The sequence below is a fragment of the Pan troglodytes genome, chromosome 16 (assembly GCF_028858775.2).
Source record: "Pan troglodytes isolate AG18354 chromosome 16, NHGRI_mPanTro3-v2.0_pri, whole genome shotgun sequence".
NCBI lineage: Eukaryota > Metazoa > Chordata > Mammalia > Primates > Hominidae > Pan > Pan troglodytes.
The window spans coordinates 59,133,903-59,151,688 of NC_072414.2; the positions used below are offsets into that span (position 1 = coordinate 59,133,903).

At 45.9% G+C, this 17,786-nt stretch overlaps 1 protein-coding gene and 1 long non-coding RNA gene across 6 annotated transcripts in view; one reads left to right on the plus strand and one right to left on the minus strand.

Moving 5' to 3' along the window:
• The window catches only part of SMAD3 (SMAD family member 3), a 129,468-nt gene that overhangs the window by 74,187 nt on the left and 37,495 nt on the right, over nucleotides 1–17,786 (plus strand). The gene's annotated exons all lie outside the window — the stretch shown is intronic.
• LOC134808549 (uncharacterized) lies at nucleotides 2,939–7,228 on the minus strand. Its single transcript, XR_010151767.1, has 2 exons — nucleotides 6,495–7,228; nucleotides 2,939–3,294 (listed from the first exon to the last, which is right to left on the minus strand). It is a non-coding gene; the product is annotated as an uncharacterized LOC134808549 (long non-coding RNA).

The following is a 17,786-nucleotide window of genomic DNA, read 5'->3' on the forward strand; positions in this document are numbered from 1 at the left end:
CACAGGCATGGGTGGAAGCTGTGCTTGGAAAGTGAATGTGCTTAGGCCAGGTGTGGTGGTTCATGCCTGTAATCCCAGCACTTTGGGAGGCCGAGGTGGGTGGATTACTTGAGGTCAGGAGTTCAAGACCAGCCTGACCAACATGATGAAACCCCGTCTCTACTAAAAAAAAATACAGAATTAGCCAGGTGTGGTGGCACATGCCTGTAATCCTAGCTACTTGGGAGGCTGAGGCAGGAGAGTCACTTGAATCTGGGAGGCAGAGGTTGCAGTAAACCGAGATGGCACCATTGCACCCTAGCCTGGGCAACAAGAGTGAAACTCTGTCTCAAAAAAAAAAAGAGAAAGAAAAGTGAATGTGTTTGCTGGAAGCTGTGCTTGATTAAGTGAATGTGTTTGATCCAAGAGGGCAGGGGATTCTGGAAGAGACATTAAGTACAGATTGATGAGTGTCTTGTCTCACCGCAAAAACCTCCTTTCTCTCTTCCTTCCTAGTCCCCACTGAAAATGGAGTGGTGATAGCTTAGTTCTCACTTTGGTTTCAGGCAAGAGAAATGGTACCCAGGAGGTAGAGTTGAGTAGAGACTCCTTTAGCTCTCTTCTTTTTTGTAACTTCTCTTTATTCCACCGTTCTCTCTTTACTTCTGCCTACCTTAGCAGCATGCTGCAGAATAAACTCTGCTAGGAGGAAGTTTGAAATCTCCAGGCTGAGAAACTATGCAGAGAGCAAATGACCTTCTGAGGGCTCTGGGTACAGAATCCTTGGTATGACAGGTGGGTCTAGAGCCGGCAGAGACTCAAGGCAGCCTGACGGGACAGTGAGAGTGAAAGGGAACGCTATTAATAATGACACCAGGTCAACACATGCGAACCCAACTGTCCTGAACAAACGGGGGTTTGTGGTTGCGCTACAAAGCCCAGGCTTCAGTCTCTTCGAGTTCTGTTTTGATTTGGAAGGAGTGACGCCTTCCCCTTTGGAAGCTTAGGCTAGGGTTGCAAGCTGAGGTGTTCACAGGGACAGACAGAGTGTGGGAAATGGGGCCTGGTGTAAGGAAACGGAGCAGAACTTGGGGTTCATTCATAGTCTAAAGGGGGCATTGGCAAGTCGGCATCAGACAGTAGCGCTTGTTGCCAGATCTTCTGAGTTTTTTTCAAGAGAAGCCAAAAATCAAGATTTACACTCAAAATCTCCCAGTTTGTAAAAGTTGGCAACCATTTAAAAATTTTAAAAACGCTCTGCAGGCCAAGCACAACATCTGTGGGCAGTGGGCAGCTGCCTGTTTTTGACCTCCAGCCCAGACCGATTAATTGATGGCTGTCTTCTGGGTCTCCCAATTCCGGCAACGGGAAGTTTCTTAAGGAAGTTGCCTGGGCTGACCACAAGTGAGGTGAGGAAGTGGAAAGGGAGCTTGACTTGGCTTCAATTGATCATTTGCACAATAAATATTTATTGAGCACCTGTTATGTTCAACGTACTATCTGTGTTGTGCCATGTTTCCTAGTCTACATTTTGGGATGAGCTGTGTCTTCCTCATGCAGGTGGACTCTTTATGCCCTGCACAGGGATGGTTCCATGTTTCTCACTGAGATTATGGCCAAGATGGATGCAGTGGGAGGAACTTCAGTGGGGGAATGTTGGGGAAAGACCTGGGTCCGATTCTCAGACCCTGCAAAGTTCATTGTATTTCAGCTTAACCCAGCGGTAGTCCCCAGGATGAGACAGTCTTCAGCTGAGGAAAGCCCTGGGGATTTGGAAGCTAGAGCAGAGAGAGTCCAGCCAGGGACCCTTGTCTGGCAGTCCCTGAAGGCCGTACCAGGACCAGGCGGCAAAAATCACAGAAGAACAGCCTCCATTCAGCTCCATACATGGCAGAACTTTCTAACAGAGCTCTGTACCTTGTGGTTGTTGGACTGGATGATCTGTAAGCTGTTTTTCATTACCTGGAAAGTCTGATACCTTGAGTCCACCCCCCATACACCCATTAGACTCCTGAGTCTTAAATCTGCTCTGGTTCATGGCTTACCTCCTGCAGCTGAACTTGGGGTTGAGTGCCCCAGAAAAGCCGATATAAACTCTTAAGTTGAGGCCAACTCAGTTTGCCTGGGGATGAGGTGGGGTGGTATGGGGGAATAAAGGCTTCTCTAATGCTGTGAGGTGTCATTCATGTTTTCCATTCTCCTGCTCTCTGAATTTAAATTAGGGTCAATCATACAAACCTCACAGGCTTGTTCAGTCAACAAAGGCACAGAGAGCTTAAGTCACTTGCTCAAGGCCACGTAGTGAGGCAGTGAAGAGCTGGGGCCTGGACCAGCTCATCTGTCATCCCCCGCTCTTTTACCCCCTTTCCTAAACTGTTAGATTTTAATTTCCTTTTGGTATATTCATTCTTTTATGTGTCTCCTCCCCACACCCCCCCCCATTGTTTCTAGAACTGTCAGTGTTCAAATGTTTAATAGCTAGGTTTTTTTTTCCCCCGTACACTTGGCCAGAAGTAGGAATTCATCACCATCTGTGAACATTTACTGTACCTCCATGGTTTGCGTGGAATTGTACTAGAAACACTCAACCCCGGGGCTTTGTTGGCAATAAACTAGGTCTTTCTGCAGAACTTTTGAGGACAAATCACCAACGGGTTGGAAAGCATTTCCTTCAGGAATGGCGAAACTCTATTTTTCACCTTGTTAATGCTGCTCCCACCTTTGTTTCTCCCCTAGTGTCAGTCTTAAGTGTGTTAAGTGCTTTTTTCTGCTCAGTGTCCTAGATAAGAGGTTTCCAAATGATGTCCCCTGATCTGTACCCCACCCCCAATTCTCAGGCTTCTGGATAGACAGAGAATGGACATCTGGTTTGTTTTGGAATGACGGGCTAGACTAGAGGCGTCCAGAGGCCTGGTAACGGCAGAGGCTGCTGGCATCTTAAGACATTCAGAAACCACTGTGCTAAATAACAGTGGAGCTATATTGATCTCAACATTTCAAGGAGAAAAGAGCTTGTGAAATAGGCTTGTGATGTTTGTGATAAGGGCCCTGTGGGGCAGCTGGTGGGCACCCCATGTAGGGCTGGAACACAGGGACGTGATCCCGTGTGCAGGAGACAGCTCCAGCCTCTGCATACCCGTCGGCTCACTCCTGGGTTGGAACATCCTCCTCATTTTCTCTGGCATGTCCTTTTGCTCAGTGAATCATTCCCGGCCAGGCCAGACGTCCTTGCTGGAGAGCCAGCTCTCTGTGCACCAGCCTTGTGATTCTCTAATGCCAGCTTGAAATTTGGTGACCCACCTTGGGATGCTTTGCCTGTCAAGGTTTTTCAATGATGAATGGTTGTTATGAGCATGTCAGCCAGAATGGTACTTTTCAAGTCATTCAGTAATAGATCTGTATGATTATTTTTTGCACAAAGAACTAAATAGCTAAGATACTATTGTGGCAGATATGCCATAAGTACCTTTTCAGTGAAATCTTTAGTGTACATATTTGTCACACTGTATTAGAACATACTAAGGCAGCTCATTAATGTTTCAGTATTTAGAGTTTGTCATGCAGTGAGCAAAGGCAGACACCTTTGACACAGTCTATTGGAGCAAAATATGTCTAGGCTTTTGCTTGCTTTTTTCATTTTTAAATCCACATTTCCATCAGAATTTTAGAGTTGTCTGTTTGGAGGCAGAGTCTCACCCTGTAGCCCAGGCTGGAGTACAGTGGCCTGATCTCAGCTCACTGGAACCTCCGCCTCCCAGGTTCAAGTGATTCTCATGCCTCAGCCTCCCAAGTAGCTGGGACTACAGGCATACACCACTACGCCTAGCTCATTTTTGTCTTTTTAGTAGAGACTGTTTTCACCATGTTGACCAGGCTGGTCTTGAACTCCTGGCCTCAAGTGATCCACCCACCTCGACCTCCCAAAGTGGTGGGATTACAGGCATGAGCCACTGTGCCCAGCCTAGGGAGTTTTTTTGTTTTTGTTTTTTGAGATGGAGTCTCGCACTGTCGCCTGGGCTAGAATGCATAGCGTGATCTCGGCTCCTGCCGCCACACACAGATCATAATGTGATCTGCAACCTCCGCCTCCTGGGTTCACATGATTCTCCTGCCTCAGCCTCCTGAGTAGCTGGGAGTACAGCCTGCTTTGGCCTCCCAGAGTGCTGGGATTACTGGTGTGAGCCACTGTGCCCTGCCTTTTTTTTTTTCTTTAATGTTTGTATTGAGGTATAATATGCAATAAAAGGCACATATTTAATGTGTGCAATTTGATGAGTTTGATATTTGTATATGCCCATGAAACCATCACCAGTCAAGATAATGAACATGTCCATCACTCCTCTAAAACTTTCCTCCTGCCTCTTTGCAATTTCACCATCTTGTTTGCCTGCTGCCCCCATCCCTAGGCATCCACTGATCTGCTGTTATTATACATTAGTTTGCATTTCCTAAAATTTTATATAAATGGAATCATACTATATGTATGACTTTTGTCTGATTTTTTTTTTTATGCAGCATAATTATTTTCAGATTCATCCATCTTTTTGCATGTTTTAGTAGTGACTTTTTGTGGTTGGGTGATATTTCTTTTTGTGGATATAAAGGGAGGGCTGTTGATCTTCAGGGATTATTTATTTTCATTTTAGAAGTTTCTCCTGAAGTAGTATTTTGTTTTTGAAAATGTGCTTTGAAAGAAATTTGTTTAGAATTCATTTGGCTCTAAAATCCACGTAATTAATGATTTAATGAGTTAAATAGTGATTTAACTATATAAATATAGTTTGCTACCATGTTTGCTATGTGCCAGGCTTGATGGTGCTTGTAGGGCACAGAAGAGGTTCCTGTCCTAGCCAGTGGTTGATGTGTTCAGGAGGGCCTATCAGTAGTGCACTAGTGCACCATATCCTACATGTGATAGAGCTGCCGTGTTCTTAGACACAAAGACAGCTGTTATGCTGTCTTTGCAAAAATGTTGAGGTCTTGCTTTCCACAGGCTTGTGGCCTGATGCACGTTTCCAGTTTTGCACAATGTCACAGCAGATATCTCTTCCACGCCCTTGGTTTTTCACAGCCAGGCATGGGGCTGGAATCTCAGAGCTGTGGTTGCTGTGGTTCTCTGATTCCTGCTCAGAGGATTGCGTGATGGGGGCTGGAGTGCAGGCAGGAAGTTAGCCTCGTGGATTCCCTCATCCTCACAAAGCCAGGCGCACAGGGAGGGGTTGGGGGTAGGGGGTTGCCATGGGAATTTCTTCCCCAGCCAGAGAGCCAGAGTGGAGTGTGTTGCTGGGGAGTTGGAAATGTACCCTCTTTTCCATGTCCATTGTTCAGTTACGTTCTCCTGAAAGAAGTCTTCTTACTGTGTGTAAGAAAAATCAGTAAGCCTCTGATAAATAGTCAAAGACTGTCAGAAAAGGGACCTTGGAAATATCTGGTCCAGCCTGCCCATTTTATAGGTGAGGAAGCTGAGGCTCAGCAAGCAGGAGTGACTCAGGAATAAGCACTCATAGCACAGCTGGGACTTGGGAAACCCAGGCACTGCTTTAGACCTTCATTTTCACAATCCACGAAGTGGGGAGTTTGAAGAAGGCTTGGCAAAATTTGATAGACCTGGGAAAGAGATTGTTAATCTCTCATTCTGTGCTCAAGGATGCTGTGCCATTTAAAAAACAAAAACAAAAAACAGAAAAGAAAGACAAAATAATTCTCCCAGATGATGTTTCTAGAATGTTCTGACATCTTACAGTGTCCTGACCTTGCACAAGCTTGTTCCAGTAATAACGTTAAAATTCAGGAGTGGATGTTCGGCAACATCATTGGGCAGGATTTTCTGGTTCGTGAATGAAAGGTTATGGGTGACACTGTATGTCAGTGTGGCACTTACCGGTTTATGAAGGGCCTACATGTGCAATCTCTACAGGAACCACTTCCCACGTGGCCCCTTTATACCAATGAGGAAATTGGCCCCCGGAGATGAGGCACTTGGCCTGAGGTGGCCCAGGTGGTAAGGAGAGGAGCCAGCTTTCCAATGCAAGTCCCAATTTCCAGTCTCCTGTTGTTTCCACCGTGTCTCCCTGCAAGGCAGCTGGGGCACGCAGAACAACAGCTTGACACAGTGGGAAGAAGCTGGGCTTTAATGTTTAGAGTTCAGAGTTCAGCTCTGCTCCCCTGCCTGCTGGGTGACCTTGTGGAATACTCCTAACCTCTCTGAGCTTCATTGTCATCTTTTGGAAGATGAGGCCCTGTCCTACAGGATTAAAGTATTTAAATATAGAGTGCTTACCATAAAACTTGCTTCTAGGAAGCAACTGGTCAGTGTTAACTCCTTAATGAGGCTGAAGTAGACATGGTAAAACTAGTTGTGGAAAGAGAGCCTATAAAGCAAAACTGAGGACACATTTACATATACCAAGGGGTGCCCAGCCCTGTTCTTCCTGCACGTAGAATCTTAAATGTTTCCTAGATTGAGCCATTAATCTTTGATTTTTTGCAAAGGAAGTTAAGACAGAGATACTCACCAAGTGCCTTGCACATAGTAGGCCTGTAGTAAACACAGACTGGATGATCAACTGCTTTTTGGAGGAGCAGAGAGTATGCCTACACATCATTTGAATAAAATGTGACAGCCTGCCAGAGACCAGACTTTGAAGGTTATAGGCCCAGGGCACGTGGCCAGAGCAGCTGCCAGTGGAGGTGCGGCCTAGAGCAGGTAGTGTGGAGGCTGGAGGGGGCTGTTCCATGGCACCAGGGTTGAGTGGGAGTCAGTGCAGACTTAGGAGAGGGAATGTGTGTTGGGGGATGGGGAGCGGGGAGGGACTTCTCTCAGACACTTATATGGAATCTCAGGTCATACAGAGACATTGTCTCTGTGTTTTATATTTTCCTTTGAGGACATCTCCATTTAAGTAGCTGATGCTCTGAGCGGGGAGAGAAGAATGAGCCTTTTCCTTCTGTTAGAGCCTGTAGCTGCCTCTTCAGGTTCAGACTTTAAGGTGTATGGGGACAAAGTTGGGTCAGTGTTTGTAGAAAAAAGGCTCTTTCTCCATTTCTCCCTCCTGCTTAATCCAAGGAGCAGAGAGCACCAGGGAAACTCGGAAGTAGCGGGGGTGATTTGGGAGCTAGATGGGGCCTGACATATGAAGCTGCTACCTGGTTATAGCCAGGCAGAGTTGGAAGGGTGTCCTTTGGCGGGGTGAGAAGAGAGCAGCCTCCAAAGATTCCCCTGCACCCCGCCAGGCCCTGCCAGGGGCCCCTCCCACAGTTCTTTGCTCCTTCCACGGAGCCTGTTTGAGAATTCAGTGATTCACTTCCCGTCGTCAACTCTTGTTTAACGTTCCCCTCCATTGTTACCAAACAATCCAGGCCCCAGTGATGTGTGGTGTTCTGAGAGTGGAGGAGGGAAGAGAGAGAGAGCCAGAACTGTTTACAGAGCCCGGGAGATGGGCCCAGGCTTGACAGCCTGGCCGACTTGAAAGACAGGCTGCAGTGGAGTGTGGCCCCAACAGCTGGGTGTGTGCAGGGTGGGAAATGCCAGGCACAGCCGCTCCTCCACAGAAACCACTCTGTTCTTTCTGCTCTTGATGGAAGCTCCTGCCCTTTATTGTGGTGTTAGCTTCTTTGTTCAGTTACACCAACAGCTGAGTTTTCTATTTGGGGCCATAATTTTGGGGTCATGATTCCTGGAGTAGAAAAAAAACAACATAGGAGCTCACTCAGAAGGATCCCTGGGTAAATGCCATCCTTTCCTGGGCCCCAGTTTCCTCACGTGTTCAGGGGGAAAAGAAGGTGGTGGTGAAATGCCCCCCCACCAGCTCCAAAGTCCTGTGGTTCTGAGGCTGGAATATTCTGCAAAAGGACATTTGCACACCACCCTCCCACTGCCCCCGCCCCAGTGTCGTGTCCAGGTCCAGTTCTACCAGCCACAGATGTGAGCATGTCTGGAACCTGTCTACCTGTCTCATTCATTCCATGACCTCTGATTTTTGAGGTCAGTAATTCTGCAGCCTCCCTCACCTTTCTGGTTTAAAGCAACCTCCTCTCTCAGGAAGTTGTTTGAAATCAATTTAATTCCTTTATATCCCACATGACAGCTACGACTGCCACTGTTTAGTTGATGTTGGCATCGGGTTTGGGGCTTACTTGGCTTTTGTGTTTGCTTCTAACCTGCAGAAAGAGTCAAAGTTCTGAAGTTTTCTCTCTCATCCTTTCTGTTTGTTGCTCCATGTACAGTAGGGAAGAGGAATTTTTGTTGGTAGTCCACATTTTTGATTACTTATTTGCTCTGCTGCTATATTATGATTCAGGTTTTCTCCAAGGCCCTAGGTGCCTAAAAGCATTGAAGGAATGAGAAGTGTAGACACAGAACACCTTTAAGCCACTTCTCCCTGCAAATTAGTGTATTTCACAGGTATTTGGAATGCTAGAAGGTACTAGAAGGTGAGAAGACACTAGAGATCCGTTGAACCCATCATTTTTTAAATGAGATAATCCATACCTAAAGACTCCTCCATGAGTCGGTAGCACAGCCAGAGGGAGGACCACACACACCACTGTCATCTAATGAGCGGCCAGGGCTCCAGTCCATCCCCAGTGTGGGCCATATATCTGTGTGCTTTCTCCTCTATTAAATCCAACACTTGATAAAAATCTCCAGTTAACAAATATTTGTTGAGCAAGTTTATTGCAAATCGCTGTATTTAATGTCTGCCTACAACCTTAGCCACAGATGACTCTCTCTCCCTGGTATGGCAAGTGGGCAGAGTTTCCTCATTCAAAAACATTTTAGCTTCCTGCACTTCCCCGCTGGTTGCTTTCGCCTAACTGGCACCTGTGGCTGTCATTCCCCTGCTGTTTTTAATTGCACCTCTCAAGACCAGCTGATTGCTTAAAGAACATTTCTGGTATTGGGCCCATGGCAGTAATGTGCGTCTGTGGATCCCTTTGCTATGAGGCTTGACTTCTTGATCGGGTTCACAAGGCTGGTGGGCAGCCTGAGATCTTTGCTTATTTCCTACGTCTTCTGAAAGGTACTATGAAGCTTACCAGTTGCTGATGCATGCTATCAGCTAATAATTCCATTACCATTACTATTTTCTGAGCAAATGTGACCTGCAAGCCCCTTGCTCCATCCAGGATGCAGGCAAAGTTAAGCTAGGTTTCCTTTCCCTCAAGGAGCTCCTGGCACTGTTGGGAAGGGAAGTCAGAAACACACAGAAGTCACTTCATCATACCAGGCCTTTGGTGCTAAATGATGATGAATTTGAAGAGTGCGGGACAGTGGGGATGGTGAACTGTAAGAGTTCGAGGAGGGGAGGATGGAGAGAGGTCATTCTTAGCAGAAAGCCACAGAGTGGGTTACTGTTTGAGCTGGAAGATAATTGGACCTCCAAGGGCTCTGTCCCCACCTGCACCTCAGCGCACTATGCTGGTGGCCAAGAGTGCAGGAGCCTCACATTCAGATACTGTGGCTGCAACATTTTACCTCCACTACTTGGGCCTGTTCAGCATTTTGAGTTTCTATGCCTGTAAATTAGGCCTGTCTAGGAAGTGGGGGTGAGGTGGTGGGTGGGCAGGTGCTCTGAATCTCAGCTGGGACTGGGTGGGCTGATACCGGGGAGAGTTGTAAGTATCTAGGACCCAGCTGGAGGACGCCTCACCTGGAAGCCTTTGCTTGTTCCTGATTGTAGCTGTTTTAGGGATGCAGCTTTCAGACAAGGGCCACTTAGTTGATGAGGCCGGCTTAATCGAGGAGGGCTGTTGCCACCCTGACATTGTTAAGTGTGGGCCTGGCTTCTCTGAAGTCCTCCTTTCTTGCTTGTGTGGAATTCCTGTTTTCCTGCCCATAGGGGTTCTTTGCTGTCTTAGGTGAATTGCCCCAATGAACCAGAACCTTTTTTTTTAGGTACAATAGGAGGTCTGTACCCTTAGACAGAAAGGAATGCTAATTGGCCACTTAACTGTCCTCAGGGTACAGATGCCAGAATATACAGGGCACCCATTCTTTGTTACCATTTGGGATGGAAACTGCTTATATAAGCTTGTAAAGCTTTGGTTCAGAAAGCAAGAGAATGTGTATGGAACGTTAGCAATTGCTGTCATGCAAATGCTGCATTTTTTGCATGTAAAGGTATCTCTTTACCTCCATGGTCCTTTAACTTTTTCAAGAAACATGGTCATTTCCCACCCTTCCTTTACTTCCAGCTCCCCATTCATACCCAACAGTGGCTAACTGAAAGGTTTCAAATCCTGAAGGCTTTGGGGCTTCTTTTAAAAAGAAGGGACTGAGTTGTAAATGTCATAAGACTGAGATGGTTGTAAATGTCCCAACCATACTGTGTGACATTTGCTAGGAATTGTTGTAAAATCACTGGAGTGAGCGCTTGTCCTGAGGCACTGCCTCTCCGCGTGAATGTCACTGAGTCGCCCTGAGTCGCCCGGTTGACCCGTTGCATGTTATGCAGCACTTGTGACATTGTTTTATCTCTCTAGCCGGTGACTCATAATTAAGGAAGTCAAAACTGTGCAATTAACACAAAACCTCCTCATTTGCCCTCTTCACCTCTCCCCAACCCCCGCCCCCAGTCAGGAATGCCCGCCTGACATTTTCTCTAAGTCTTTGGAAACTTTAAGATTTGTTTTGATAGAACAAGGCCGCCAGTTATCATCGCCTGGTTCCACTTGTTTTACCCCAAAAGTCTGTGAGAATCTTTTCCAGGAAAAAAAAGAAAGAAAGAAAGAAAGTAAATCCCACCCCCAAGCGTGCAGTCTGCCCACGGGAAGTGATTCATGGTGCTCCGATTCGGGCAGACCTGACTGCAGGAGGCGGGAGGCTGGGAACCAGGTCTGGGAAAAGAGGGCAGAGAGAGGATACCCAGACCTAATGGCTTCTGCTCTGTGGAAGAAAGTGAAAAACAGAATGACTAAGAGTCCTGTAATAAGAATTGTTTGTTTTGTGAAGTTGAACTAATAGTGAGGTTTGCCGGCAGATAAGACTTGAGAAATTGCAGTTGTCAGGGGAGGGGACTTTTCCATGTCCTGCTTTTTTTTTTTTTTTTTTTTTTTTTTAAGAGAGCAAAGCTATTTCTCAGTCTGTTTTTTTTTTTGTTTTTTTTTTTTAAGATGGAGTCTCGCTCTGTCGCCCAGGCTAGAGTGCAGTGGCACAATCTCAGCTCACTGCAACCTCCACCTCCCAGGTTCAAGTGATTCTCTTGCCTCAGCCTCCCCAGTAGCTGGGATTACAGGTGCCCGCCACCATGCCTGGCTAATTTTTTTGTATTTTTAGTAGAGACGGGGTTTCACCATGTTGGCCAGGTTGGTCTTGGAACTCCTGACCTCAGGTGATCTGCCCACCTTGGCTACCCAAAGTGCTGGGATTACAGACGTGAGCCACCACGCCAGGCCTTATATCTCAGTCTTAAGACATTCATATATTAGTGGAAGGCCCAGATTTGTGTTTCAGTTCTACCTTGCCACCTCTAAGCCTGTTTTCTTTTCTTTGGAGAAGAGGGTCTAAGATGAGACCATTATCTCACAGTCTCCAATAGCTCTTTCTCCCCATTTTCACTTTTATTTATTTATTTATTTATTTATTTATTTATTTATTTTTTGAGACGGAATCCCTCGCTGTTGCCCAGGCTGGAGTGCAGTGGCGCAATCTCGGCTCACTGCAACCTCCACCTCCTGGGTTCAAGTGATTCTCCTGCCTCAGCCTCCTGAGTAGCTGGGACTACAGGCTTGCACCACCATGCCCGGCTAATTTTTGTATTTTTAGTAGAGACAGGGTTTCACTATGTTGGCCAGGCTGGTCTTGAACTCCTGACCTTGTAATCCACCCACCTCAGCCTCGCAAAGTGCTGGGATTACAAGCATGAGCCATTGCGCCCAGGCTATTTTCCCTTTTTACCTTTCCCTCCAAAGTTAGAGTTTTTGAAAAATATTTGATTTTTTAAAATTGACAAATAATTGTCCGTATTCATGGGATACATAGTGATGTTTTGATACATATTAATGTCATTATGGTGATCACATCAGGTTAATTAGCATCTCCATCCTGTCAAGCATTTATCATTTCTTTGGGTTGGAAGCATTCAATATCCTCCTTCTATTTGAAACTATGTAATATATGAATGTTACTATGTATGTTACTATATAAGCATTCAATATTCTCCTATTTGAAACTATGTAATATATGATTATACATAGTAACAATCATATATTACATAATAATTGTAAACTGTGTAATAATAATATTGTAATATATGCTTGCTAGATATTTGAAGCTATATAATATATTATTGTTAAGTATAATCATCCTACAGTGGTATAGGACACTAGAACTGATTTTTCCTCTTTAGCTGTAATTTTGAGACCTTTAACAAATTTCTCCCCATCCCTCTATTCCCTCTACGCTTTTCAGCCTCTAGTATCTTCTATTCTGTTTTTACGAAGTTAGAGTTTTGGGGCTGATAAATACTCATTTTTGTTTCCACCAAATGGAGCATCATGTTGTCATAGAATGAAGGAATCCTTTCTGTCCTATGGGTTATTTTCTTCTCCCTCAAACTGACAGTGCAAATTAATTTGATTCCCCAAAGTAGTTTGGAAACAGAGAGACTCTAAGTGTTGGCTACGTGAACAGGCCCGCTGCCGAGCGAGAGGCCCAGATCACCCAGAATGAGAAGATGGGTCTAAACACACCTGGCTTTGTGACTGACTCCATTTCAAGCTTCCTGTATTGTTGGAGGTCAGCTTTGGGGGTGAGGGATTTTAATGAAAGCTGAGGTGAAGTCTGCTGTTGCCTTAAGCCCATCAGAATGTTGCCAAGGGCTGTGAGTACGCTGAGTGGGTCCATGAGTGATCTCTTAAAAAAACATAAACCATTGTCAGGCCTAATTTTCAGCAGAGTGAAATGGCCACCCAGAAGATTCTGTGAAGCCTGGCAACTTTTCCCTTTCTTCCAGTAGTCACAGACCAATCCAGATCTTCGTAGCATCTTTTATTTGTGACTTGAAAGTTCTGTGATCCTGCTGACACTCAAGAAAAAGCAATCCCCATCAACTTGGTGCTTGGAGAAAAAAGTTTGTGAAGACCAAAGCTATTAAATAGAAAAGCCCTAAACACTCTCCTCCTCCTCCTCCTTCAATATTTAAACACTCTCCTCCTCCTCCTCCTCCTCTTCTTTGCATGGGGGAAGGGAGGGGCTCTCACCACAGCCAAAAGAGAATCTCTGCTGATTTAAACCCAGTGTGCTTTGTAGTCATAGAGAACTGAGTTTGGAGTGTAACATCTAGGTTCAAGCCCAGGCACTGTTCCTTCCTGGGTGACTTTGGGCAAGTCACTCAGCATCAAAAATTTTTCATCTGTAAAATGGGAGTGATGAGATACTCAGCCTGCAGGATCCCTTTATCCAATGAGTTACTGAGTGAGAAGTGCTGGGTAAACGCTTGCTCTGAGGTGTAAATTGCTTCTGTTTGGCCAGGCGCAGTGGCTCACGCCTGTAATCCAAGCACTTTGGGAGGCTGGGGCAGGTGGATCACCTGAGGTCAGGCGTTTGAGACCAGCCTGGCCAATATGGTGAAACCCCGTCTCTACTAAAAATGCAAAAATTAGCCAGGCGTGGTGGTGCATGGCTGTAATCCCAGCTACGCAGGAGGCTGAGGCAGGAGAATCACCTGAACTGGAGGTTGCAGTGAGCCAAGATCACGCCGCTGTACTCCAGCGTGGGCAACAAGAGCAAAACTCCGTCTTGGGGGGCGGGCGGGGGGGATTCTTTCTGTTTTCCCGCATCTTGCTCATCTCAGAGCATTTCCTTAGCCCAGGGGGATCTCAAGGGGAGGGAAGAGAGCAGATTTGCCCCCCAGGGGACATTTGGCAATGTTTAGAGGTATTTTTTTTCCGTTGTTACAGCTGCAGGTGGGTGTGCTACCGGCATCCAGTGTGAGGGAGCCAGACATGCTGTTAAGCGTTCTATATATGTCTCTACACAGGACAGCCCCCCAGCCCCAACAAAGATTAGCCCAAAACATCAGTAGTGCCAATGTTGAGAAACTCTGGGCCTCGCCAAATCCATAGCCCGATGTTGAAAAGTTCTCGGTGTCTGCGTGCTTTACAGATAATTATCATCAGGCTGAACTTTCTCCAGTAACCAACCTTCTTCTTTTCCAGAAAGTACACATTCTGTGCCCACCCATGGCCCTTGGGAGGTGGGATGGCCCAAGGTCTGGGTGATCTTTGTGTGTTTCCAGTGGAGTCCAGCCCTCCCAAGGATAAGGCAAGGCGTTTCCTGGCTTCCTCCTCCAAGGATCTGCCCAGGAGCCTTCAGTGGCTCCTGCCCAGGTTGCCCCATCTGCCTGGGGCACTTGTCATGGACCTGAGCCGGCTGCTCTGGAGAACTAGCAGAGGGAAAGAGAGGACTAAATATAATGGGGAGAAGTGAAGAAGAGGCCAGCTGCTGGGCTGGAGGATGGCATAGGGGGCTGCAGCCTGGCATTTTATTTGGTTTCCCCCTAGACTGGCAGCATTCATGCCCAAAGCACTAGATATTGTCCATTTATAAGTTCAGATGAAAATTGAGTTGTTCTTGGTGGAAATGTTTTAGTGACTGGTATCAAGGGTTATGAAATCCTGTTTTCAGCTCTTCACGTCCAATCTAAACTGGAACATTCAAAAACATGCTTAGCACACTTACAGAACTTGTTGAGAACACTCAGGAAACTCAGCTACAGGCAGAGCACATGGTCACTGTGGTAGAACTTGCAGTGAGACCTCAATTATCTAGAACCTGGCCAACCACATACTTGACCTCACTAGATTTCTTTGTGGCACCAAATGAAAAGAACAGACTAATGTTGGAAATGGAGTTTAAATAAACAACAACAGTTTTAAAAATCTTTGAACATGCCAGGGTGTAGTATATTCAGTGTACATCCCGAGTTCTGTTTGTAACTCTTTGATTCCAAGCTTCAGAAAATTACAATTATAGGCTAATTTTTTATACTACTACTAATCGTAATATAATCAAATTATATGTCTTTCAACCAGAGTCAACAACTGCTCAGTCCCTTTTTTAAAAAAAAAAATTAAAAACACTTGTCATCTTAAAGACCTTCAGACAACTTAAGATTCAATACAACAAAGAAAAAATTGTCTTGCTGTTCTTAACCTACCAAAGCAGGAAAGTAGACACACATGTGTTTTACAAACATCATTGGAAGAAGGTTGGCAATACCAGCTTGGTTGCAAGGAAAGAGGCAATCGTGAGGCCTCCTTCTCACACTGCACTAATTTGCTGAGTGACCTTGAACAAGGATCTTAATGCATCAGAGTCTGTTTCCTCAACCCCAAAATGAAGGGATTGGACCAGATGCCCTCAAGGTTCCTCAAGGGTCAGCTGTCACAGTTCTCCAAAGTGAGTTTTCAGGCAGACATAGAGTTAGCCAGTGTCGCCTCACCAGGACATTTTGTTTTCTGAACATTGGGCCTCTGTGGTTTGTCACATACACCCAGGGGACTGGGCTCATAACTCCCTGAAGAACTTCTGCCCAGAACAAAGGATGCTTTGGATTTGACTGTGTGTACCAAAGGGAATAAGTGAACCCCCAAATCAAACATCCCTCTTGGCAGACGGTGTTTTCGGGGCTTTCTTATTTGTTCCTTTATTAAGCAGTTGTCCTGGGGCGGTCCATTGCATGGAAGAAATAAAGGCATGTTCTAATACTTGCGTATTAAAGAGCAGCAGAAAGAGAGCTCTCAGGGTGAGCTTATAGTTCAAAGGCCAAATGGAACCGATGCAAGGAGACTTTCAAGCCACGAGCAGAATTTTTTTCTAACTTCCCAGAAGGTCCGATGGAATGAGCACTTCACCCAAACTTGAAGTCACTCAAGTCTTGCTTTTTATTTTGAACCAGAAAAAAAGAAAAGGAAAACCCACGTAGAATGCAAAATTTAAGTAAAGATTTTTGGGCCAGTCGCGGTGGCTCACGCCTGTAATCCCAGCACTTTGGGAGGCTGAGTTGGGTTGATCATAGGTCAGGAGTTCAAGACCAGCCTGGCCAACATGGTGAAACCCCATCTCTACTAAAAATACAAAAATTCAGCCCTGTGTGGTGGTGCGCACCTATAATCCCAGCTACTCAGGAGGCTGAGGCAGGAGAATCGCTTGAACCCAGGGGGCAGAGGTTGCAGTGAGCCAAGATCGTGCCATTGCACTCCAGCTTGGGTGACAAGAGCGAAACTCCATCTCAAAAAAAAAAAAATGTAATTGCAGGTGAGTGAACACGGGGATAGTAGGGTAGCTTGATTGCTGTTCAAAGGGAAAGAGATGGGGAGGATATGAAACTCTGAGGGCAGATGGGCATATATCTGCTGCAGCATGTATGTTCTGGGAACATGTATGTATGTGCCAGTGTGGGTTCTGTATGCCGTAGGTTTGGTTTTTGAGTTATTAATGTGCTACTTGGGGCTACTTTAAAAAATGAATATTAGATGAGTATTTGGGGGTAAGTTCACATTTTATGCAAATTGACTCCAAGGCCTCTAGGTAGGTTGTCCTTCTGAAATGGTTAAGTCTTATCCAGCTTCAAGATCTGGGCATAGGGGTATGCCCCATTTAGAATTAGGGAAAAGAATCTGAGTCATGCAGCCTAGCTTCACTTTATATTAACTCTGGGAAAAGTTAGGAAAGTTGGGTAACCTCTCAGGTGCTCTGTTTCTCAATCCATGTATGGAGATAATGATACTTGCAAGTTAATTGGGAAAACTGGTGGTGGAGTCAGTGCTTCAGTCAGCTAGTGTTGCGTAACAAAGCACTCTAAAAACCCAGCAGCTTAAATCCATTGTTTATGCTCACTCATGCTTCTGTGGCTTACCTGGGCTTGGTTCCTTGCTACAGATTTGGTTTAGGTCTGCTCCACATGTTTTCATTTCTGGGCCCAGCCTATGGGGCAGTAGCTGCCTGGGGGTGGGCGGGTGGGAGAGGGAAGTCCCATGATGATGGCAGAGGTACGAGAGGACAGGCAGAGACATACAATGGCAGTCTGTCCCTTCTGCTCACATTCCACTGGCCAATGCAAGTCAATAGTCTACCCCAAAGTCACGGGACAAGAAAATACATGCCACTCATGGTAGGAGGAGTGGCAGAGCCACAGAGCAAAAAGTGTGGCTGCAGAGAGGAGTGACTCATTCACTCTGTCACAGTCATCAAGTGGCCAACACAGTACCTGGCACATAGCAGCAGTCACTTCCACCTCTGTTGTTACTATTACTACTCAATGGGCAAGTTGAAAAAGAAAGTTTGTCTGAAAGTGACTAGAAAGTTCTGTATTAAGAGCATGTGTGTGTATTAAATAAAATAGGTTTCAACTGAAGTGTGATCATGTTAACAAATTTACTCTTTGTTCACTTCTATGGCCCAGTTAACTGGCACAGTGCTTGGGATATGGTAGGTGTTCAATAACTATGCGGTGATTGATGAATGGTCACTTTTAATAATGGTGATGCAGCATGGGATGACAGAAAAAGCGCTGTTCATCCAACCTGCCCCTATCTCCCATGTATCAGCCCTGGTCTGGGTTTGAATCCTGGCTCTGCCGTTTACAAGTTATATGACCTTGGGCAAGCCTCCTGAGTTCTCTGAGCTGGGCGAGGGTCCTGGGGGTGTTGCCGTTTCTGCGTGCTCACATAGCAGTCGTGTGCCTGGCACGTAGTTCATGCTGAATGGATCTTGGCATGTTTCTGGAACTTATGTGCCGTGCTCCTCACCTTCTCCCCAGCCTCTGTGTTGTCCCACAGATGGCTGTGAGTGGCTGATCGGT